Below are 27,202 nucleotides of genomic sequence, written 5' to 3' on the forward strand. Positions count from 1 at the left end.
TTTGAAAGCTTTTGTGCTAGCAATGATATTCGAAGGCAAAGGAAAACCCTAAGGACACCTTAACAAAATGGCATTTTTGAAAGGATGAACATAACAATCATGGAGCGAGCATGAAGCACGCGTCTACATGCAGGCCTACCACTTGAGCTTTGGGTGGAAGCTGTAAGTACGTCTGTGTACTTAATCAACCGGTCACCCTCAACGGCATTGGATGGGGGAGTTCCAAAAGAGGCATGGACAGGTAAACCAGTGAATTATGCATTTCTCAAAGTGTTTGGGTGTGAAGGATTTCATGCACATAGATAGAATCTCAAGCTCAAAGCTAGATGCAAAGTCCAAAAAGTGTTTCTTCATTGGCTATGGAGAAGGTGACTTTGGGTATCGCCTATGGAATCTTGAAGATGGTAAAATCTTCAGAAGTAGGGATTAATTTTCAACAAACAAAATATGTACAAAGGAAAAAAAACAAAAGAAACATGTGATGAGTACATGGAGCTTGAGGACGTGAAGACTCAAGGACTGCAAACGATGACAATGTGCAACAACTTCAACCAAATGAGGAGACTCAACCTATTCCCCGAAGATCTACAAGAGCAAGTAGACCTCCAAAAAGGTTCGCTCCATCCTTCAACCATCTCTTGATCTCAGATTCTGGAGAGCGGGAATCATACGAGGAAGCTATGCATCACAAATCCAAAGCAGAATGGATGAAGAGCATACAAGTGGAGATGGACATATTACATCGCAACCAAACATGGGAGTTAGTTGAGTTGCCTAAAGGTAAGTGGGCACTGCAAAACAAATGGGTGTATAATCTGAAGGAAGAAGAAGGTGGGAAGAAAAGGTACAAGTCTAGGCTTGCGGTAAAGAGGTTTTCTCAAAAGAAAGATATTGACTTCAATGAAATATTTTCTCCTGTTGTAAAAATGAACTCAATTAGTCTTGTCTTAAGCCTTGTGGCTGCTCATGATTTAAATCTCGAGAAAATTTATGTAAATACGGCATTCCCTCACGGTGACTTAGAGGAGGAAATCTACATGCTTCAACCAAAGGGGTATGAAGTAAAAGGTAAGGAGAAAATGGTTTGCAGATTAAAGAAAAGCTTGTATGGTTTAAAGCAAGCATCAAGACAGTGGTACTTGAAGTTCGGTCAATGGATGTTGGATCACAGATTCACAAGATGCAACTCAAATCACTGCGTCTACACAAAGAATTTGGGAGATAGGAAGTTCATCATCCTAATGTTGTATGTTGAAGACATGTTGATTGAGAGTGCTAACATGTAGGACATCAAAGACCTAAAAGAGGAGTTATCTAAATCTTTTTGAATGAAAGATTTAGGTGCTGCAAAGAGGATACTTGTTATGAAGATATCAAGGGACAGGACGAAGAAGACATAAAGCTATCTCAAGAGGATTACATCAAGAAGGTACTAGAAAGGTTTGCAATGCAAAATGCAAAAAAAGTTTCTACACCTTTGGCTGGTCACTTTACTAACCAAGGATATGTGTCCAAAGACACAAGAAGAGATAGCTTATATGTCTAAAGTTCCATATGCTACAGCGATAGGTTCTCTTATGTATGCTATGGTCTGAACAAGGCCACACATTGCACATGCAGTGGGAGTTGTAAGTAGGTTCATGGACAACCCAGGTAAAGAGCACTGGCAAGTTGTGAAGTGGATACTTAGATATTTGAAAGGGACAACAACAAATGCTTTGTATTTTGGAGGAACTGCTATTTTTCTTCAAGGGTATGCTAATGCAGATATGACAGGTGACAAGGATACTTGAAGGAGCACTACTGGCTATGTATTCTCAGTTGGAGGCACAATTGTAAGCTGGGCTTTAAAGCTACAAAAAGTGGTCTCACTTTCTACCACGGAAGCAGAGTGTGTAGCAATGATGGAGGCAAGCAAAGAAATTCTGTGGCTTCACAGATTCTTAGAAGAGCTTGAATTCAACAAGACAATTGTGTCTTGTACAATGATAGACAAATTTTTATCCATCTTGCAAAGAAATCAACCTTTCATTCAAGGACAAAGCACATTGAGGTGAGATATCATTTCATACACACTCTTTTGGAAGAGGGACAACTAAAGCTAGGAAAGGTGCATACAAGTGAAAATCTTGAAGACATGTTTACAAAGGTGGTCAACAAGGAGAAGTTGAGCTTTTGCTCATCTTCAATTGGCATTCAAGGATAAGAAGCCAGGAAGGAAAGCAGTCACAGGTTTGGTTTGGAAATCAGTCTCCAAGTGGGAGATTGTTTAGTATGGAGCCTGATTTACCCCTTGTAATTTTATGTATTAAAAACACACATTTGTAAGGCCCCCATTATGAGGAGAAGTTATCGTGCGTGTAGAAAAATCACTCGTCGAAAACCAAAATTTTCACAGCCAGTCTCAAGCAAAACCAAAATTACTTGTCGAAAGATTCCTTTTTGCCAGAATATTATGGCCGGACGGCAGCCGAAAAGTGGTCGGAAAATGGCCGGTCGTTTGGCCAGTTGGTCGGTGACTGGTAGTCAATGGCGGTTGGCCGGTGATCGGAAGTCAATGGTCAATGACCAATGGCCAAATTCAATGGCCGGTGGCCGATTTCAAAGGAGGACTTGTCTTGTCAACGGCGGCCACACATGGGTAGATTGGAGGGTCCAATTTAGACTTATCTACATAAGGGCGGCTACACATGGTTGCCTCTCATGAGAGAGGGCAACCCTTTTGGCCTATAAAAGGAGGCCATTTCTCACACATCTCATAGTGTGAAGTCTCACTAGGATACACTGTGAGTGCGTGTGTGTGTGGATGCATGCGTGCATGATATGGTGCATGCGGGGAAGGGGAGAAGCAGAAGAGATAGTGTGTGGGTGGAGTAGCCTTTGGGAGACGACGGTGAGGAGCTCCTTATTCTCATGTATATGAAGAATAAGGGTATGTACACATGTGGGTGGGCATCCGAAAAATGGACATCCGAGCGGGCAAAAGGCAAAGTGCCTTTACCCCAACAATCTCCCACTTAAAGGCTATGCGCCGATAAGTGAGAGCTACTAGCTAAACTACTATATGTACAAAGAAACTAGGTGAGAGACACTCACAACCTATGCCCACTGGCTCATTTTGTCGATCTACACGCAGTCATATCGACTCTGGTGGTAAGCGAGTGTATGTGCCCACACTAGAGCATGCATGTAAATCCTATAGAATACTTTGTATGGTCTACAAAGCTCCACAAAGCATCATGCTAGTGTTAGTCATCACCGTACGACTGACAACCCCTACTGCAATTGCTCCCACTGTAGCCATTGGATCGAGCCTCGACACTAATAAGTCAAACATGAGATGCTCAAACACTGATGAAATCTGTGGAAACATGGTTGTACTTGCTTCCCCTGCACTATCTGCAATCACTACATCATCAGGACTACCCATCATGTATGGATGTGTCAATGCCAACCCTGGGGAAACTACGTCCCTCTCACCCATAGGCAAAACTATGCGTCCTGTAAAAACTCATCAGCCTCTAACATGTGCATGTCAAAAAACTCCATATCTGTCAGCTCTGTCTGAGTCTCTAGGGAGTAGACTTGCTCTACCTCTGCCTGCACAAAGTTTGACAACACCTACTGTGTCTCACTAGAGCATTGTTGCTCTATCTTTGTCTCTACAGAGTCTACTGACACATCCTGCACAACTAAATGCTTTGTCTTGTGATCATGGTGAAGCTCACCTACGAAAGAGACATGTCTTGTCTCTCGCTCAAAGCATGGCAGCAAAAAAACAAAAAATGCACACTCTCGAACCTTAGACACATGCATAGGATATACCAGGCTGCTGCAGGCTCCTCTGGCAATCACTAATGAGCTGCAATGCATCTCGAAAGACTGCTCTCTCAGTAGTATTGGACAGCCAAAGTCTGCCAATTTTCTCATTGAGATCAAGCTTTGTCTCAGCTGAGGAACGTAGTGCACATGTCGTAGCGTGTACGAAGCACCACTGGGCAAAGACAAACAAACATCTCCTGCACCCTCTACGTCAAACGCCGAACCATCGGTCAAGTGCACACAGCCAAGTCTTCCACTAGAAAATGTGATAAACCACTCACGACATGGTGTGACATGGAAAGCAACATCGCTATCTAGTAACCACTGTGGAGAAAGTGTGCTATCCATAGACAAATTTACAAGAGGTACACTCGAGGCAAGTGACATCACCATCACTGGCATAGATTGCCACTGGAACTGCCTCTCTAACCTGTGTCAAAGCCGTATCTGCATCACACATACATCTTCGTTGTTGTCTCATATATCTGAAACAACGGCATCTAATGTGCCTTGTATGACCGCAATGCCAACAACGCAAGTATCGGCAAGAACGAGACCGCCGTCTCTCAAAAGTCACCGTAGTGGACTCTACATTGTCACACATATCTACAATCATAAGTGAATGGCTAAGAACCAAAGTATGGCGAGAAAATATGGAAAAAATATGACAGAATATCCCCTATAAATTGAAAAAAACCTCAAGTACAATCTCAACCATATCCATGTCAAATTGGCAAAAAAGTGGGAAGTAACTCGACCACTACACAATGATCAAAAGCATCACCAAACGCATCAAAATCGATGCTCACATATTCCTAAAATCAACTCCACAATCTGCAAACTTTGCAAGCATAATATGGGACAAACTGCTCAACCGAGCATAAAGCGCATAACCATATACGCAAGTAGAGAGCAAACTAGCTCAAAACGCATCTCACAAGAGAAACTGCTTGCAAAAATATGAGAAAACTTGTGAGACCTGTGACTACCTGACTGTAGCCACACAAGCATATGCAAATCCTTACTCCTATGAGAGTGGGTACAAGAACACCAATGTCCAAACTGGCAAAATTTATCAAAATCTGTCAAAGTGAGAGTAAACACTCAATCACTGTCAAAGTGGGAATATATCGTCCAACCACTATACCATCAGAGATCAAACTGTAGATACACATAAGACATGGTGAGAAATCTTGGGATAAATCTGACAGAGGTTCCCCTCGAAATTGAGCAAAAGCTCAAAAATCTCACCAAATAGGCATGATAATAGACACTCAGTGTCTCACTAGTAGCAAAATCCACAAATGGTCTATATGCAATGCCAAAAGCCTTGCAAACTGGCTCACTCCTAACCAAGTGGCTCTGTGGACGTGTGCCTGTCCAAAATGCGGCAAACCTATAAACCTGCTACTTGCGAGCTACATCTAGCTCAAGCTATATCCACAAATGCATACATAGCATGAAACTACAGAAAACTGTGCAAAAAACTTCTCTCTAGTGCCCCACACAAGCTGCATTGCAACCTGTGAGCAAAACCGCTACAAAACTGGCAACTACTACCTCAGCGATGGATAAACACGTCAATCAAAAAAACCTGTCAAGAGCTATGTGCGCTCGAGGAAAAACCAACTCCGGAATGGGCCACCGTGGAAGCCGAAACTGGAGAAAACCGTCGAAGTCGGAAAGTTGAGGATGGCCATCGGAGCCATCTTTTGTCATCGGGCGAAAGTGCCAATGCTACAGAGAGAACGCTCGATGTCGGCTTTCGTCGCCATACGAAAGCACGCTAGCCAAATATAGCCACCTGATCAATGTCGAAACGGATGCCGAGCTGATGTCAAGAGCCGATATTGAACCAATGCAAAGCAGAGCCGATGCAACAAGAAGGCGCTGCCACAATCCCGAGAGAGGATGTCATTGATACTGACTTGAGGTAAACTGTGTGTGTGTGTGTATGCACATGCACGGAGAGTGCATGTGCCATCTCTCTTCCTTCTTTCTGCGGCTCTTCACACTCTTGTCCAAGTGTGTGAACACACCATTGCACACACTCTTTCTCAAAAAAAAAAGATTTCACTTCTCAAAAACCTGTGTGTGTGTATGTGTGTGTGTGTGCATCATCCACACACTTTCTTTCTTGCTTCAATTTCCAACATTGGCTGCTTGAGTGTGCTTTCCTTCAACTTCTAAAGAAACAAGGTGAAGTATTCACAAGGGCCTTCAAAAGGCAAAAAGGTGACTATCGAGGGGTCATGATAGTTAAAAATCTATTTTATAAAGGTAAAAAGTTCATAGTGATCTGAGAGTGAGAGAGAGAGAGAGAGAGAGAGAGAGAGAGAGAGAGAGAGAGAGAGAGAGAGAAAGAGAGAGAGAGAGAGAAAGAAAAGGTACTGTTTAAAAGAAACCTTTTATTTAGTCCTTAATGTAAGGTTGTGAAATTTAGTTTACTTCTTAATTAGTGTTTGAGAAAAACCCGAGGTTTAGTGCATTTTTTAATCAACTAGATTTGCAAAATCCCGAATAGATTATGAGGCGGCCTTGACTTTATAAGTTTTAATGTAAAAATTGACAAATTTTTAATATTTTGACCTAATAACTGGCAAATAATCAAATGTGCCCTTATTTTCTTTGGTTAGGAAAAATGCTTTTGGCAAACTGTGTTCTTAAGTTTAAAATGATTTGTGGTGTAAAAAAAATCAAAAGTTTTTAAAAAATTATTATATTCAAACTTCAAATTATTTGTTGCATCATTTTCAAAATAAAGTAAATGTAGCATTGAGAAAGATCATGTGAAAGGCTTTCTCTTCAATGCTCTTCAAAGCTTTCAAGACTTTGAATTCTCTTCAAGGGACACTTGTCCGACGCCAAAAATTGGACGACCTTCATCCATATGGATACTAAGGCCTTTAGAGGCCAAAAAGGAAAGGGTCTTTAAGCTCTTCAAGGCCCAAAACAAAAAAGAAGATCCCAAGTTTTCATTTTTGCACAAAACACAGAAGTTCTCATTTCCATTGCACATGCTCTAATTCTCCTCAAGATTCCATCTCTTGGAGAGGGGCTGTGCATGCCGAGAAGATGAGATCCGAGATCTCTCCCGATCTTCTCCGATCTGTGTCGGATCTGCCCCGAACCACCTAGATCCAATGCTGTGAAGCACCGAGCTTCGTCCAAGTTCTGTTGCTATTGAGAGACCACCACCGCTACCAAGCCATAGCTCTGATACCACTTTTCTGTGCATGTGTGCATGAATGCCAACGTGTGTTCACGATACAGTGCATGCAGGGAAGGGGAGAAGCACAAGAGACTGTGTGTGGGTGGGGCAGCCTCTAGGAGAAGATAGTGAGGAGCTCCTTATGCTCATGTATATGAAGAATAAGGATATATACACATGTGGGCGATGGCGATTGAACACTGTACATCTAGGCTGGCAAAAGACGGAGCGCCTTTATCCCACTAAACACTTGCCTCCAAGCCTATACACTCAAAACCCCTCACTCCAAACCCATCTACAAAAAATGCGTATGAAGACATAGCAAAATTTTAAAAGTACCCAAAATGGAAATCTATGAGTACCTACGTGTAGCTTATGTCGCCAAGATTCTAACGACTACCTGCATGCAAAAAACAAACATCGTTTGATACACATACGACCGCAAATAGCTCGTAGATGTGTTAGCACGCGTGCTCTTGTTAGTAGCAAGCTAACACAGATACAACAAATACCATTTTTTGGAGCTCTCATCGTAAAACATTTATTATTTTTTTAAAAACGGGAATATTGTAACTCCTATTTTTTGGATAAACCTTGTAATTGATGAGCCGAGGCTACAAGATTCCAAATTGTATCACGTGTCATTACCTATCTTTAGTTAGAGCTCCCAGATTATTAGTTTTGACCACCAAAAACCTTGGCTAAGGTATTAAAGCCGATTGTTGTAAGTTATTTGTAAGTTTTGGATAATGAAATACATAGCGTGAGCTAACGGTGCTCACTTCTCTCCTTCTCGCGCTTCCTACTCCCTCCCCAGTTGTTACATTGCAGTCGCTTTTGTTGCATTGCAACCGCAGGTAAGATCTCTACGCATTAATGTAAACACATCACATTATTTTGTAGCTTTTGGCGTCGCCGACCTGCGGCCTAATTTCATCACAAGTAGAAATTTTCACTTCAAATTCAAAAACTAAGCATAGGCGAGGTATTGGGGCATCATTGCTAAGCATTTAGGTGCATTCTGGGTCGAAAACGACTAGGTCAAAAATCCACTGTTGTTAATAATCGCGATTTTGACACTTGATCTAAAGTGGGGTTTGAGACCATAAGCATGTGTGCTTAGGTCTTATAACCTTGTCCTAGAAGTTCCGTTACGTTTGGATGTCATTTGATGCTGTAACGGATGTGATTTGTTTGCCGATGAGCGATTGGCTTTTGGTGATTTCAGTCACTTGAGTGTAGCTTGACTTAGATGCAAGTTGTTAGTTGTTTTCCAAGAGATTGACAACCTCTTGTAGCCTCTATGTACTAGTCGAGTCAGCTTCGTCCCATGGATTGACAATTTAATCGTGCTTCTCGCTAAAACTGCAATAAGATAGGATAGTGAGGTTAGACACGCGTCCCACATTTGGCACTGTTGCCGGGGCTCGAAGAAACCTAAACTAGGAAAAAACACGAGCGTCTTGTGAAGTTATCCTTTAACTTCCTCTACGATCTTCTAGAGTTAAAAAATTTCTTTTAGAAACCGCATAGCTTAAGATTGTCGTCTTTTGCTGTGTAGAGGTAGCTTGGAAGTAATCATACTTGTCGAGTGCCTTTAGGATTGTAGGATTGTAGAATTAGATTAGGATTTTTTGAGAATGATTGATAGACGAGACAAGTCTTAAGATCAATGCTCAGGAAACCATAAAAAAACAAGAAAGCGAGTGTTTGTAGACACTTTCCACAACCCCATTGCATGAGAACCTAGGAGTAGGATAAGTAGGATCCGAGGTGGATTTCAAAATATTGCTCTCTCCGAAAGAATCATTGTGAGTTGTACTTGAAGTTGTAGAATTTCAGGTCTACGACTAGAAATAGCACAAAAAGACTCCAAACCACTCAATCCGACTGGAGAGTATGCTTAAAAGTTGTATGCACCAGTGGGTAAGTTCAAGGACACTTTGAGGTAAAAATTTCAAGAGGAAAAACTCAGATTATTTACTGTTTCTTGATATTTTAGGCCAAATTAAGTTTTGTGATTCATAGGCTTAAAACAACTCATGAAAAGACTGTCCAGGAAAAAAGTGCAAAAAATTGTTCATTTTGGGCATAAAGTAAATAATCGTGATTATTTACTTTCAGCTTAAAATTGACCAAGGTTGATACCAATGACTCATTGCATGTGTACAAACAACTTTTGTAAAGGCACATTGGATTTGGATCACCAAACTGGGAAAAAACTGGGAAAAAACTAAAGTTTGCACTGACTTTCTGAAACTTGAGTGTAAATTGGAAATAGTCCAAACTTGATGAAATTTGATTCATAGGCTTGTATTGGTGTGATAGACATGTATCCATGCTCAGTTGACCAAAAAGATGCAAAAAACTGACAAAAGTAAATAATTGCGATTATTTACTACTGTCCCATTTTTCAACTTTTTTGACCAAGTTAGCATACCACTAGTTTTACCATGTTGTAATAAGCCCACAAAAACCAAATTTGGTGAGATTTGGATCTTTGGATTGAAAATTGTGACCAAAATTGCAAAGTTAGTTAGCGGACAGAAAACTGATGACCATTTGACCAAAATTAGTCCAAACTTGATTAAACTTGGCTAGAGGCTTTAAGTTGAAGTGCTTAACAGATCTGTGTCAAGATTGTGACAAAAACTTGTAAAAAAATAGCCAGAGTAAATAATCGTAATTACTTACATTTGCTTCAAATTTTGGTAATCTTGCATATTTTAGCATACCACAAGGTCAAGCATATCAACTAGACCAAACAAATCAATTTTGGTGAAATTTGGATCACAAAAGTAAGACTTAGGCCAGATTCTTGAAATCAGAGTTTGCGGACACAAAATAGTTGATAAACTTGAACAAATTTTGTCCAAACTTGTTGAAACTTGTCCAAGGACCTAAACAGGTTGTACACTTAGCAAATCAAGCCAAAAAGTGCAAAAAACTGACAAAAGTAAATAATCACGATTATTTACTACTACTACACAGAGCCACCCATTTTGACTTTTGAGCTTGTACAGTGTTAGACCAACATAATACAAGGCCACCGGGAAAGTTTGGGTTCAATCGGATCCAAATTGGTACATGTTCACTCAGTTTTTGAGTTGCAGATTAGTCTTTTGATTTTTACCAAGATCAAGTTTGAAAATTGCAACGTTTGAGTCAATTAGCTCGACTGAAGTGATACACATAGGCCAATCACAATAGTTAGCAAAAATTATATTGTCTTTGTGAAAGAATAGCTAATTTGATCAAATTTGTACAGGAATCAGGTTGTAGACGAGGAATCGGTAGCTTGATAGAAAGTGCAATCTAGTCAAGTGGAAGAAATTGACAACAAGTCAATCCAAAGGTAAGTACTCTATCTAGGGCTTCACAATTCTATATGAACCTTATATCTGGTCGTGTACTAGGAAATAAGGGCATACTTGGAGAAACCTCCAGTAGAGTATCCACTGAAGGAAGCGTGAATCAAGGCAATTCCTTGCACACTATCCCTGAAGAAGTCTCATACACTTTTTCTGATTCGACGTTCGAAATGTCTTCCTATTCGACTCATTCAAAAACTGGAACGACAATGCACTATAAGCATATACTCTCTTTTTATAAGAATAATCGCCATGGAGCTCAGGTTTACCTGGATCCTAACGAAGAGTATGCTATTCGCATTGATGACCATGGTATTGAGTTTGAAGAGGAGATCAGGGCAAACAAATAAGGAAAAATGTACATGGATCGAAACGGAACTCAGTATTTACAAGTCGGAAGACCCTGACGTGATAGACAAATGGGGGTTAGAAGTAAATACCATAATTCCGGATATGACCGCAAAAGAAGGACCACCAACATTAGAATTCAAGGGATACGATCAAGTTGATTTCAAGCCTTTGAAATGGCTTAGTATTAATAATCCTAGGATTAGAGTCTATTATTGGGAGGATAGAAACATAAAAGATCTCCTGTGGAATTTGCATGCCAAATCAGGACAACTGACGGCCATGACAATAACTTTGTTATGATGACTCCTGAGAAGGTGGAACAAACTAAATACCAAGGGTATTCCATAAGGGATTGGATATTGGGACAAGGACCAGAAACTATTCCAAGAGATGAACACCGTGAGAGATCACCTGAGAGTATTGTTAAGAAACGAAACCAACTCATCATGAAGAAAATTGGGTGACACTAAAGCCAGTCTAGGGATACATGAGTCACTATTTCCAACAAACTGGTTTGAAGGACTCGGAATAGGACCAAATGCTAGGAGGCCAGGAGTTGAACCAAATAGATGCATCAGACCAGCTGTGATTTTCAGAAATGGGTCAGAAAATACAGTGGATTTGGGGATCCATATGACCAATTAGCAAGCTTTAAAAAAGTGCTAAGAGCAGAACGTGTATTCAATTTCCATACTCAATTTGAGGGGTTTGGAATGAAATTAGAAGGAAAAGCATTGACATGGTTCCAAAACATTCCACCAAGGTTAATCATGGACTTGAACGTATTAGCTCAAGGATTTGTAGCTGCTTGTTCCAAAACGGGGATCAAACACAGTATGGTAGCTCAAATCTACAGCTTTAAACAAAAACATGGTGAGCCTATTAGGGATTGTGTAACTCGAATAAAACAATACATTGCCAGGTGCCCAGGGCTAGAGATACCTACAGAAGAACGACTAGTATCATTGTTTCTAGAGGGACTGCTAAACAAAGAACTTCATGCTATACTCTATAGATAACAAGAAGCATATAACCCTAGCAGAGTGTGTGTCAGATGCTATTGACTTAGGAGACAATTGTGATATTTTCAACGAAGAAGATGTCCCTAAGGATAACCAAAGTGACAAAACAACATCCACTAAACCAGCACAAGTGCTGCAGCACCACTTTCAGCCATAGAAGACATTCTCAAAAGGATGAATGACATGATGAATAACATGCAAAAAGCACCTATGAGGGGACCAGGACAAGGGATACCTCAACAGGGACAACCAATTAGACCGTAAAAATGGTGTGCAATCGAGGGTAAATGGACCAACCATGAGACCAATGAGTGCTATTTCCGACCAAAGTATGATGGGAATGTTCAGTACGTGCCCATGAAGCCACAAGGACAACCCATGTACAGATACCAGCCTAACATGACACCAGCTCAACGACCACCGATAGGTATGGAAAGACCTCACCCCGTGTTGGGTCAACAACCTCAGTATCTAGAACATAATGCAGTGCCTATAAAGTACATGCATTCAGAAGGCGTCATAGATGAACAAGCACTAGTGCTTGTTACACCGTATGCTGAGCCTAGTCCATCTACAGTAATGGTAGAAGGAGGTTGGTTTAATTCACATCCACCACCAATCTAAGAACCTGTGACTTATGCTCCACCAGAGCTTGCACCAATGTATTATATGGCTAATCAAGGTGTTAGACCTCCTATGATAAGACCCATGATTAAGCCAAGAACGGGAAACTGTCATAATTGTGGTGCAGATGATCATTGGAAAAATGAATTCCCAAAGCCTGAAAGAAATCTCAAGCAGATTGAAGCTTATTGCATACAATGTTGCAAAAAGGGAGGACATTTCCCGAAAGATTGTCCAAAAAATCCTTTAAACAAAGGGAAAACAGTAGTAAACGTAGTCCAAGTGATACCAAGTAGCTCATCTGAGAGCGATCTGATTGTCCCAATCAAGGTAATCACTAGAGTCCAGGCTAAGACAAAGAAACATAACTCCTCTGATGATTCGGAGAACACAAAAGTTGCCTCTCAAAAGACCAAAAGAAGTAGAAGCAAAAGGTATGAGATGAGAAAACAGAAACAACGAGCTGAAATCGAGGAGAAAGAAAAACAGCTATTCCAAGAAAAGGTGAAAGAAACTGGAAGTGAATTCAAAGTAAATTTTTTGAGCCAATTAATGCATCCTTGGAAGCCTACCAAGCATGACTTAAAGAAAGCCAAAACATGGAAAACAAATGGAAAAACTCTCCTTCTCCAGACATGGAAGCAGCTAAGCTTGAAGCTTATCAAAATTTGGTAAGAATCACACAGGAAATGTTGGAAAAACAAAAACCCAAGCTCGAAAGTATGGCAAAACGTGAGGAGCTTGTGGTAAGAGACACTAAAGAAAAATCCAAAGTGGTGGTAGAAACCCACCTTGAAACAAAAGAGCCAAAACTTATAGTGCCGGACAACGAAGATGCCTTAGACAGAATTCCATTCATAGAAGAAGACTAGCCAGGACACTTATGGAAAAACGTTAGAGAGATCAATGATGGGAGCCTAAATCTAAAGTCAGCTCCTATAGAGGAAGTTTGGTTAGACAACCTACCTCCTAATATGGACATGGATATATAATCCCTGTACAGGGATTGCGGATCTGAAGCTTTAGGAATGTTTAAACCATTGACCTTGAAAACATACCCTCTTACTTGGGAGATAATGAAGATGAATCCATAGTGTGCAAGACACTCAAGTAAAAAGAGTGGAACATACCTTAGAACTAGAGAACATTCATTCAATCATGTCTACACCCATCCAATGCACTCTTACTTTGGGAGAACTATTAAAAATCAGACCATATTTATGGAATGATCTACAGAAAACCCTAGAGAAGGTGGGGATAACGGGGCTCATTGTAAAAAAATTGAAAAGATTGAAACAGGAAATGGATAACAAAGAGATTTGATCTGTTCCAAGTTGGAGAATATTACGAAGGGAAAGAAGGAAACACTACCCTTCCAGTGAAATATAATGACATTGAAACCATGGAAATACTGGATAGTAGGGCATGCATATCCATAGCCACAAAAACAGTATGGAAATACTGGGGACAACCAGCCATTAAACAAACTCAAATGAAATTGCAATTGGCTGACGGACACATTGAAAGACTCTTAGGACTGCTAAAAAAAGTGATAGTTAATTCTTGTGGGATTGAATATCAACACACTTTTGCCATAGTAGACTTTGGGAAGAAACTCAATTATGAAATCATATTGGGAAGACCTTTCATGCAACAGTTACAACTTGTCCAAGATTGGGGAAACAATTATCTGTACTTGAAGCAAGTGGGATCTATAACAAGGGTTAATTTAAAAGATTACACTTATAGAGATGTCATTAAAATGCCCATACAAGAGTTTGATTCAGTCTCTTCGGCTGAAACTAAGCTTCCATCTTGGTTAAACAAAGACACTCCTATTTGGAGGTGCGGAGCTTCAAAAAACGGAAGTTTAAAAAGAGTATTTTAGAGAGGGATTGCACAAAAGAAGCCTATGTACCTGAACCCTTTCCAGAGCATTTGTTTGAGCCATTTGAGTGGACTCAAATCTTAGCGTCAATGGATGTATGTGTGAATACGTCTATGCCTACTCAATCTTGCAATGAGGATGGCTACGACATAATTCCCATCCAAATGATTTCAGCCCTCCACATTGACGATGAAAATGAGGAACCCAAGGACTTGATGAAAGCTCAACAAGTCTTTTCAAACCTCTACTACGATGCAACGGATGAGTTAGAAGAACACTTAGCTACCTCAGAGGATTCGGGGTTAGAAAAAGAACATGTGAGAGCTAAGCTACTCTTGAAAGGAGTGGAGGAAAAGTTTTTTGACTTTTCTAACCATAAATCGAGAAGAAAAAAAATGGTATAGATGAAAAAGAGACACCAGAAACGCAAAAACAAGACCTATGCCATCAGTCTCTAGTAGAACACAGTTCCTGATGCAGATAGATGCACATAATTGTGTCAAGGACAGAATCACTGGAAGATATTCTTCAAACAAAAACCCAAAAATGTCAAAAACATCAAGAAAAACAAGGAAGGATACTCAAGCAAAGCCAAACAAACAGGACAAGGAGCCAACCATGACACGAGTTGAGCGGAAAAAGAAATATCAAGAGTTGAAAAGAGCTCTAAAGGAGATATATACAACCAAAATGGAAACCACAGAAGAGGATGGTAGGGATGTAATGAGTGTTCCATCCTATTACAAACAGTACACTCTCCAAGATCAAAAAATCATTGTCGAACAACCTATTAGAGAACTATGAAAACAAGGTGAGTTCTGCGAAGGGCCTGAAAACGCGAAAAGATAGATTTGGCTGAACCAGGAGAAGACCCTAAGCCTGCCTACATTGCAAATGACCTAACATAAGAAGAAGAAGAAGAGATTTTATTAAGCTTACTAAAAGAATACCGAGATATCTTCGCTTGGTCTTACAAGGATATAAAGGGTGTTGATCCAAAAATCTGCCAACATACCATACCATGAGAGATGATGCGAAACCAAGTAGACAAAGGCCATACACATACAATGAAACATTTGCCAAGAATATCAAAGAAGAGATTGAGAAACTAAAGGAAGCCAAATTTATTTATGAAATTGAGCACACAGATTGGGTGTCTCCAATTGTGGTCGTACCCAAGAAGAATGGAAAATTATGAGTGTGTGTCAACCTCAAGAAAGTGAACGCAACTACCATTAGAGACAACTTTCCTCGTCCAATCACTGAGCATGTGTTAAAACGAGTTGCAGGAAAAGAAGCTTATAGCTTCTTAGATGGCTTTTTAGGATACAATCAACTTTTGGTTGACCCAAAAGATCAACATAAAACTGCTTTTGCAATGGAATGGGGTATTTTTGCCTATCGGGTTATGCCCTTTGGGTTAACTAATGCTCCTGTCACATTTCAAAGATTGATGAGTCATACTTTTAAAGAATATCTTAGGAAATTTTGGAAGTATATATGGATGATCTATGCGTACATTCATCAATCCGAGCTGATCATTTTGAACATCTCAAAAAGGTATTCGAAAAATGTAGACTTTATAGGATTTGCTTAAATCCTGAAAAGTGCACATTCATGGGTAGACAAGGAAAAATTCTTGCACATGTAGTATTTAAAAATGGCATAGCTACGGATATGGATAAAATTCATGTTATTGTTGATTTGCGTAGACCAACAACAGTCAAGGGGGTTTAAGCCTTCATGAGACATTGTGGAAATTATAGACGGTTTATTTACATGTATGCTATAATTGCAAAACCCATGTATATTACACACTTTGAATGGACTAATGAGTGTGAAGAATCCTTCATGAAGCTTAAGCAAGCTCTCACCTCAGCTCCAATATTGAAAGCACCAGATTAGAATAAGATATTCCACATACATACAGATGCTTCAAAATTTGCCATCGGGTGTATACTAGCTCAACCAGGAGACGGAAAATTTGATTTTCCTATTTCTTATGCTAGCTGACAGTTGAACATGGCAGAAAAGAATTATACCACCACTGAAAGGGAAGGATTAGGAATGATCTATGCCGTAAAAAAATTTAGACATTACCTATTAGCAAACAAATTTGTGTTCTTTGTGGACCACCAAGCCTTATTGTACTTGGTCAACAAGCCATGCATCACAGGAAGAATAGTGAGATGGTTCATCATTCTTCTAGAATTTGATTTCATGGTAGTTGTAAAAAAGGGCACTAATCATCAAAGAGCAGATCATTTGTCTAGGATTGTTCCAGGAGAACCTCCTAAAGGAGTAGATGATGATCTACCAGATGCCTATTTGTTCTTCGTAGAAATGATACCTCGATGGTCGAAAAATATGGTGTCATTGATGACCATATCTCAAGTGGATTCGCAAATACCACTTCCTATTACAATTGGATTAATTGAGCAATCGGCCATGTATCAATTACTAGTTGGTAGGCTATATAAGAGAAACCAAGATGGAATATTGCTTTTATGCATTAATCCTGAAGAGAAAAACCAATACCTAAGTCAAGCACATGTTACCATAGTGGGACTTCACTTTGCGAAAGACCAAACTATGCAAAGGATCTTCAGACTTGGAGTATTTTGGCCAACTATGAGGAGTGATTTTCGCGCTTATGTAAAGGACTGTCCTCAATGTCAAAAACAAACACCCATACCTCACGTAACATTGTTTCAAACGTCACCTGTTCCTAAGTAGAGTAACTATCTAGTTACTTACTTATTGAGCCGAACATTTCCTGAGGATATGAGTAAACACTGTCAAAGAGAAATTGAAACTGAAGCAAGAGACTATGCTCTTATTGGAAATCAATTGTATTGGAGAGGTAAGGATCAACATCTGCGTCTCTGTGCAAAAGAAGACGAATATAATTTGATTATAGAACAAGCACATGCCGGATTAGCTGGAGGCCACTTTTCTAGTGAGACCATCACAAGTGCAATTTTGATGGCAGGCATATGGTGGACAACACTTTTTGCAAATACTAAAGAATATGTTCAAAGATGTGATGCTTGTCAATGAGCAAAAATGCCAACATGAGTAGATAGCATGCCCTTAAGACCAATGATGGGGGCTAGAGCTTTTGCAAAATGGGGTATATATTTTGTTGGGCCAATACAACCCCCTGCTTATAGAACCCAAGCTCAATATATTATTGCAGCTACGGATTATTTGACTAAGTGGGCCGAGGCTAAAGCAACTCAAAAGAATGATGCCAGAACCACTACCACATTCTTATATGAGTATGTGTTCACAAGATATGGACTGTCAATAGAAATTGTCAGTGATAGGGGAACTCATTTCCTCAATGGGGTAATCAAGTATTTTCTTAATGAATTTATGGTCATCCATAACAAATCAGCTCCCTATCACGCACAAGCAAACCGACAAGCTGAGCATACGAATACGATTCTTAGCTCGGTGTTAACTAAAGTGGTTAGTTCAGGAAGGACAGACTGGGAAATGAATCTCCATGCTGCTCTATGGGCTTATCAAGTTTCATTCAAAACAGCTTTAAATGCTACACCCTTTAACCTTGTTTATGGTCTTGATGCCATACTGCCAATATAATTTTTATTGCCGACACTAAGGGTAGCAAAGGATCTCGAGTGGACTGGACATGAGTTGTCAGAAAGACTTGCATATTTAGAGAAGCTAGGTGAGCAAAGGCTAACAATTGTAGCTCACATCTACGCACAAAAGAGGAAGAAAAAATAGTTTTTTGATTCCCATCTAATTACAAAAATCTTCAAAAAAGGGGACTTAGTTCTAGTCTATTCCCTTAAGTAACACATTCCCAAGTTTAAGAAAAAGGAAAACGGAATGTTTATCATTGAAGATGTATCTTCAAGTGGAGCAGTTAAGTTGTCCACCCTAGATGGTGAACCAATGGCTAATTGGATTAGCGGGTGTCGTTTAAAGAAGTACAATTTGTCGCTAACCAATGAATTGCTAGAAAGAATGCATGCAGCCAAGCAAAGGAAGATAAGACGACAACAAGTTATTGATGAAGCCCAAGAAGAAGCTTGGCTTTGGGTGCTCAAAAGGAAATCTGCTCTCAAGAATCAACAAATACCTGTTCCCATCAACACACTGGAAATAGATGAACGACAATGGGAATTGTCGAAAGATGTAGTGTCAACATACGAGGAATGGTTAGATGGAATGGACCTTCACATCAAAGTGCAGCTCAACAATCATAGCACAAATGCTTTGGTCGATACAGGAGCTAGAGTAAATGCATACAATTATTCCACGTACAAGAAAGCAACAGCTCAGTCATTGTTGACAGCAGAAATAGCGACAATCAAAGGATGCAACAAGAACCCAACACCAACATTGGGAGTAGTCAACTTGAACGTGATAGTACATGGATGTTCATGTCCTCATTAGTTTGTATGCTTACTAGATGAACACATGAATGAGACGATGATTCTTGGAATTCCCTAGATGCGGACATACAAAGCAGTACCAGATTGGGATACAGATCAGCTCAAGCTAGCACCTAAAGGTGGGCAACTCATTGTTCCAATTGCACCAAGCAAGGAGGAATGAAAAAAAAAATATCAGCAAAACAAACCACAAAGTAATCAATCTTCTCCATCCTCTCAACAAGAAAATGCTACAAGTAGCATGCAAGGAGTCAGGAAAATTTGGGTACAGAAAGCACAACTTAAGGACAAACTAATTCAAATCTGAAGCCCAAAAAATCATCGACAAAACCAAAGACGGTTCTGAGGGTCAAAACACAGAGACACTTCTCTGAGAAGGGAACCTAACATAATATGGATTTGGAAGAAAAAGGAGCACTTACCCTCCCTGCAAACTGCTAAACTAAGTCTCAGAAACCTCAACCACACCATTTTGACTGAATGGCGAGTAAAAGCTCGACAACAATCATTATTGGTAACAAAATCTCAGGAAATTAGCATGCTAAAGCATCCTGATGGTACAATCAAGAAAAGAGCACACAACCTACAAGATTTTCTCTTTGGAAGACAGCAACAACAAGCCTCGACATCAGAAACCCTTGAGTTACTCACTCAAGACCCACCTCTTGCACAACATAATGGTTTGAACTGCATTGATCTTCAAAGCATGGTAGAGCCAACCATGGATATGCATAGACACGATTGTTCAACCCATGCACACAGTCGTCTGGGAGTACGCCATCTAGGAGGGGTGGAAGAGTACTAAGTAATTAAGGGTAATGTTTGAAGAGGGAGAAAAAAGTTTGATGTTAACGTGTGATTTTTTTGCAAAATTACCTAATAATGCCCTTATATATCATCAACAGGGAAAATTTATCGGATAATATCTCCTCAATGAGTGTAAATAGAGTATATACTATTAGAAAATCATTAAAAAATAGTCCTTTTTGGTTATTTTTCATCAATTTTCTTGATATTGAGACTTAAAAATGGGAAATCCAACAAAAAACAATAAAGCTGTGTTTTTCAATGGATTTTCTTAATTATTGAATTTTCACTTTACTTTTTTAGCACATTTTGTTATTTTCTTTGATTTTTTCAATAAACAGGTCAAAATTAATAATAAATAGCAACGGAGCTCAGATGGAAAAACTGAAGTCATGGTGGGATCAGAAAGACAATGTCGACAAGCACAAAAAATTTCAATCAAATCGGCAGATGGAAGTGTGAGGCGTAAATTAGGCGGCCACACCTACTTTTGCAGAATTCTTGCAGAATGACCTACAGGAATCCAATTGGGGAAATTTTTGAGTCTAACATAGATTTCACGGCCTAGTAGAACTAACGGGGGAATCTGGGGGAAAATGGTTTGAGAATTCCGGGTATAGATATCCCAGGTAGGCTACAACCACCTCATTTCCACTTGTTGCCTTGGGAGAGAGAGAGCTTTTCGACCTCTTTTGCGCGTCTTTTCCGGAGTCTACAGTCACCTGTTTTCAACGCTATCTCACACGAGACATGAGGGTTAAGTTCTTTACTCATCAATGATCCATTTTGTATGGCCTGTAGCTAGTCTAAATGCCTAGAAAAAACCCTAGAATCCGAGCAGTGCACGAAGACCTACGTTCAAAAATCGACCATAGCGGTCTGTCAGCACAACCAAATCGGATGAAATTTGAATTGTAGCATACCCCAACATATTAGAGAACTTCTATAGCAACAATTGACCATTTGGAAAAGGTCGAGGGGGTCCCAAGTAGAAAAGCTAGGTTTTTGGCAGATGCTAGAATTGGGTCCTGACTCCACAAACAACTTACCTATGAAATCTACACACAATGTATATGATTGGTTTCGAGAAATCAATCAAGAAAAGCCCTCAAAAAGCATAAAAAGGCTCGAAGGCTACAAAGCGTCAAATTTGACATACGGGGTCAAACTGACTCCAAATGGGCCAAAACTAGATGAGTTGCTTCATGACTATGTTGCGGACAAGTCCATAGCCTTAAAGGTGACTAACCAACTCAACATGCAGTGTAGTCATAAAAATCAGAGATTATAAAGTTGACAAAGCACAAAGTGATGCCGGCAAGACCAAACTTTACCAAATTCAATTTAGGACTTGTTTTAGGTGTATAGAATGTGTTTAGGTCAAAATTTTTAAGTTTTGCAAGAAAAATGCGACTGCCATAAATAATCGTGATTATTTATTTTTGCATGAAAGTTGTATCATCACATCACCTATCACTTGTACACACCTAATACATGCCAAAATTCAAGTACGAGCCAAAATGATCACATATAACTTGGAAAATTGCCAAAAAATGCAAAGAAGTCTTTGCAAGACAAATTCTGAGTTATGAGCCACATTTCTTGTTCCAAATCACCTCATATCACATGTACAAGGCATATACAATGCCTAGAACCAAGTTGTACCAAAAAATGTCCATTTTGGTAGAAAAGTTAATAATCGCGATTATTTACTTTTTGGCCAAAATGGGAGAAATTTGCAATTTTGCCATCATACATCCAAAGTACATGATGTCCTAAGCCCACTAGACAAGTTTAAACAAATTTGGAGCTTAGAATCTCAGAATCTCTTTATATCTATTGCTTCAAAGACCTAAAGCCTAAATCTGGCACCATTTTCATCCTATGCATCCAAATGAGCCCATATCTCACTCAAAGTATCTATTTGGTATATACTTCAAGCCTGTAATGTCAAGTTTACAAAAAGTTGAAAAAATTACTCAGCTGCAAATAATTGTGATTATTTACTTTTGTTGCAACTTTTTGTTTGTACTTTATAATTTTGTTCCTTACATGTTTTTATGCATCTATGCATGTTCAAAAATTGATTTGAAGCAAATTGGACTCATTTTGTCAGCATTTCAGCCTGAAGGACATTTCAGAGAAAATTTGCCAAATTTACTAACTTTGACACTCTATTCACGCATCAATAGGAGCCATGCAAGCAGCAGAGAAGACGAAGAAGAAGCTCAACCAAAAAGAAAAGTTGCAAGAGCTACCAGCATACCAACTGGACCCCGACTCAGTCAAAACCGCCAAAGCAACCTATCTTGCAAGAGAATAGCTTGAAGAGCATAACACCATAGTGTTCACCACTAGATACAAGAGCGAGGAAGGACATCAGGTAGAGCTGTAACTGCTACCAAAGGAAGTTTATGATGTCGCTGCAAAGCCCGAGACCAAAAGAAGCAAACCGAAGGCTAGGATTCAAAGATTTCTATGAACAAGAGCCGTGTGGAGTGGACTTCCAAAAGGCTTATGAGATTTTGCCCATGATCAAAGAAGATGAAACCGCTCAGATCTCTGACCCACAAGGGAATAATATTGAAGTAGTGATTACCAAGGAGATAGTGGTAGAAGCACTCAGACTGCCAACAAAAGGAATGACAATGAAGGCAAGAGATAGAAAGACGGCAGGTACTTTCACCAAGGAAACCGTCGCTGCGACATTTGCCGACCTCATCCACAAACAAGTGGAAGAGGTCGCAAGGTTGTACCATTAGCATTTCCACTTCCTTGCCAAAAGACTGCCAAGGTATACAACACCAAATCATGCGGTTGCCACAACCTTTTTGCAAGTCCTCAAATCAACCACCAGGCAACCAATTGACCATGCACAATATGTTTTGTCCACATTGAAGGGGACAAAGAAAGAAGGGGAAATCACATACCTGGGAGCACCAGAGGTTTTGACTAGGATTGCTTACCATGCCATCGGCATGGCCGACAACTTACCACCTGCCCCAGATCATAACACTTGGATAGTGTCAGCACAACCTTCTCCTTGAGCTACAAGATCTGCCAAGAGATCATATAAGTCAGATGAAAAGTTTGTTGAAAGCTCGCCAGAAAGACACAGTAGTGAAAGCTGGGATACCAGGGAAAGGAGAGCTTGAATTGAAGAAATGAAGAGAAAAGATGTGGCAGCACACCAGGAGGAACCTGTACAAAAGCAAGCCAGATTTGAAAGAGAGAAGCAATCTTACGAATGCAACCGCCAAGCACAAGGCAAAGACCTAGCAAAGTGCGTACCCATTGAGCTTAAAGGTGCAAGAAAAAAACATCATATCAGGAAACAGGAAGAAGATCCCACAGAACTAGTGGAAAAGATGTATCAAGAAGCAGAAGCCTTGAAGCTGAAGGAAGCCCAAGAAGTGGCTAGAAAAGTGAAAGAGGCAGCAAACAACAAAAGCCCAAGAGTAAGGACTTGGCAAGCACACGAGGTACTAGTAAAGAAGCGGCCAACTTGGCTGAATTACCCCAAATTTCCTGCTCCAGAAAAGGGACCAACGACGGAGGAGTACATGGTGAAAACCCTAATGGGCACCATGTCCTTCTTCTGAAGTCTACCAGATTTATCATGTGCAATGTTATACAAAATCTATTGAATGCTGCTCCCTGCATCGAAGTATTCCATGAGCCAGAGCAAGCAGGCACCCCGTGGATGTCATTCCTCGAGAGTAACAAAGGGTTGTGCTATAATCTCAGTGGGGAACCTCCCGAAGAAGTCGTCTATGGATTCTATGCCAGATGTATGTTTTTACCTTCCCACAATATGCTGGCGTTCGAGGAAGCGTTCTACACAGGGTTCTTCACTTGGCAAACAAAAATATTTGGGTCAGTGATCAGCAGTGACATAACTAGGTGTGTGACCCGCGGCGTAATTTCATCATAAGTAGGAATTTTCACTTCAAAATCAAAAACTAAGAATAGGTGGCGTATTAGGGCATCATTGCTAAGCATTTAGGTGCATTCTGTGTCGAAAATGACTAGGTCAAAAATCCACTGCTGTTAATAATTGTGATTTTGACACTTGATCTAAAGTGGGGTTTGAGACCATAAGCATGTGTGCTTAGGTCTTATAAACGTGTCCTAGAAGTTTCGTTACGTTTGGATGTCACTTGATGCTATAACGGATGTGATTTTTTTGTTCATTACGTTTGGAACGGTCATTTGATGCTGTAACGGATGTGATTTGTTTGCCGATGTTCGCCGATGAGTGATTGGCTTTTGGTGATTTCAGTCAGTTGAGTGTAGCTTGAGTTAGATGCAAGTTGTTAGTTGTTTTTCAAGAGATTGACAATCTCTTGTAGCCTCTATGCACTAGTCGAGTCAGCTTTGTCTCATGGATTGACAATTTAATCGTGGGTATCGCTAAAACTGCAATAAGATAGGATAGTGAGGCTAGACACGCATCCCACATCTCCATTTTGTTTAGAATGCTTGATGTTGTTGCGTAGCTCTCTTTGAGCCTATTGCAATGTTGCAATCAGATCCCCAATGCGATGAGCAAGCAAGGATTTGCGTCAAGATCTCTATCTTTCTCTCTCACCACATAGAGTCGACGACAACTCCAAACTTTGATTATGATTAAGTTCTCTTTACAAAATGACCTAGGTACCTTCACTACTAAGGGCTTTGTATTTACAATTCGGAAGTGCCATTGTACCTCATCTTCTGCAACTAGAATAGATACTCATTACAAATGATGTTTTTAACCATAATCCGCTTCATTTCATAACTCTCAAAAAATAAGACTTTCGTATAAAAATTGAGTTATGCCGTATGCGCATAATTCTATAGAAGCGAAACCATGCTTAATGCCAAACCCCCCATTGAAACAGGCTTCATGAAACCTCAAGAAGCTTGTTGACTACAAAATTCCACATATCTTCAAGATGCAAGATAGAGTCTATTTATAACTACATTATCCTACCCTTTAGCTCATTCTATAATCTATGTATTCCAAGGGATGACGCTTTGAAACAAGAGCTTGTAAGGCCTTCATGTATTTCCAAGGATGTCACATCACAATATCGTTACATATTTATTTACCCATGACAATTCCTTGTGCATTATTTTGGGCTTCCAAAGAGTAGGCCCATGCAACAACAAATTTGACGAGAAGAATCAAGACTTCTTTCCACTGCCTCTTAGATGTGCAATAATACTGCATCTAGAGAGCTATCTCGAGCACTACCCGCATAAAGCACAATCTCCAAGTACCTCAATATGCAGTTTATTCCTCTTAGATACTAGCTATAGCCAAAAGGAGCTTTTGAGGGGGGTCGCAAGAAGCACACATCACTATCCTAATGGGAAATGGATAGGCATGACTTTATTTCCTTGATTGTAGAGGGAGCATTAGAGATCTACAAAAGGAGCTTTAGCATGAGGTTAAGTTGAAACAAAAGGACCAACAGAGAAGCAATGGTGATGGTGGACATGATAGTAAAAGTGAACGTGATGGCAAAATTCACAAAAGAGATGGTGATGGAGATCATAGTAGACGTGATCTTCATGATGATAGAGATCATGGTAGATATTATCAACATGAGAATAGACCATGATAAACAAGATGAAGATAGAAGGTGTTGGAAGTCAAGCCAGATGGGCACCCTTCGAGTTGACCCCTTCTTCCATGAGGCCAAAATTTTGATGTCTGCATTATTTTTCCAAGAAGCCTTGTAATTATTTGATACTCTCTAATCACAAATGGGTAAGTTGTGAGAAGCTAAGTTGTAAAGTCTGTAATGGAGTCTGAAAAAAGGACACATTATCATTACCAAGCTTTGAGTTTGAAGCGTACGACTGAGAGTAGCTACTCTCTTGCAACTTGTAATCATCATAGCTTGATCTCTGGTAATTAGATCTTGATTCCAAAACTTGCATTGTGTTCCTTGTCCTTTGCTCTTTCATTCAAGTATATTCATTGTCAATTCTGCTATAATTTGTGACTACGTGTTAGTAGGCTAAATTTATTGTTTTTAGTGCGTTAATGACTATTTTTTACATTCCAACCATAGAAGAGTATTCCTAGACCCTCCAACGACCTTTTGGGTATCTTCTGCTGCACTTTCTAGGACGTTGATCGTGATGGATGGTGATTTTCATACATTAGGAAATTTCGGAGGTCATTTGGAGGGCCATATGAAGGAGAGAGAAAATAGTGCACGTCCAATGAGCAGGAGGGCTATGTTACGTAGGAAAATACATGGAAAGACTCAAAAAATAGGAAAATATTTTAAAAACTTTCACGAATCTAGGATTGTGGCATCGTAACTTCTTTGCTTTTACCTAGCTGTTAGGTGCATGTGTGGTCCCACTGTTGATATTCTCTTATGGTCATTAATGTACTGGAGGGTGACCATAAGCCCGCACAAGATATTGGAATTCTAAAAAAATTTCCCTCCATTAGGATGCTTTCAAAGTGAATCTCCCTCCACTAAAGCTTTTCTCTCAGAGCTATGGCTTCCACCTCTTCTCGCCCAAGAAGCTCTAGGTGTTTATGGTCTCTCACACCAACTACCAACACCTGCACTTTGCCTAGAAGGCCAAGTAGTAGCATATCCTCAATTGCAATATCAACTTCAATAAGTGCAGAGAACCAATGGGTTGGACAAAGGATAAACAAAGGTTCATGGGTCCTCATGCAACCAAGAAGAGCCAAGAGGTCTAGTGCTATCAATGTTTACCGCTCAGCATGGAAGGCCAGAGTGTTGGATTTCAAAGTTGAAATCGGCAAAAGATTTGTAAAGGAAGTTCTTGTTCACCATGTGTTTACCCATCCAGACGTGATAGCAAATGGTGGAAATGTGTCAGATATACATCAACCACGTTGCAATTGTAAGTATTCTTGACATCTCAACTGCAAATGATTTTTCATTTCACTTATTGATACTCTCATTTTAAATTTTCTTATATATTTTGCAACGTTTATCCCTCTTCTTATGAGCAATGGGAGCCTGTGGAGTGCATAATAGGCCTCTTCCTTGTCGTTCATGCCCACATTGGTTCTCAATAGTATTCAGGGAGAAGTAGAAAAAGCGTGGCTGATGAAGGAATATTTTTCTATGACCACTTCTACCAACTTTGCCTAGGGAATAAGAATGGCATGTTGGTGAAAGTGCCTCTACCAACCGACTGGAACACTATGGACTGGCCAGTTCCTGAGGAAACAATGGTGGAGGCAATGCAAAGTAAGCTCTATAAGGATATACAGAGGTCTCTACGTAGCTCTATTCCCACCAAACTGGTTAAAATTGCAAACTTTTGTCCTACTGCACTGTTCATAGAGTTGTTTCATAACTACAATATACGTGTTATGAAAACTATGTTCATGTGCAAGTCATTTTAGCAGTCATCCTGTGACAAACTTCTTGACAAAGGATGGTATGTAAAGGAAATATTGGCATATGGTGCGAGGTCGCGCTTGACACTCTAGTTGTCAAGTACATGATTGCAAGCCAATCATTGTTAGTCTCCTTTTGGTATATGCGATCACAAATGCTCAGAGGTAAGTACATTCCTATGGACCAGGTTTTTGCAGGTTTGGAAGATAATCCTACTGTGGATATGGAAGTGTTTGATAAAGAGCATGGCCTAATGTTGGTGGTTACAATAAGGGAGCTATGCAG

General features: G+C 39.9%; 1 pseudogene; it reads right to left on the bottom strand.

Moving 5' to 3' along the window:
- Positions 1-3,492: 3,492 nt before the first annotated feature.
- LOC147450480 (uncharacterized) lies at positions 3,493-4,426 on the bottom strand (annotated as a pseudogene).
- Between the last annotated feature and the right edge of the window lie 22,776 nt (positions 4,427-27,202).

Source organism: Adiantum capillus-veneris, chromosome 9, assembly GCF_014529385.1.
Source record: "Adiantum capillus-veneris isolate H3 chromosome 9, ASM1452938v2, whole genome shotgun sequence".
Lineage (NCBI taxonomy): Eukaryota > Viridiplantae > Streptophyta > Polypodiopsida > Polypodiales > Pteridaceae > Adiantum > Adiantum capillus-veneris.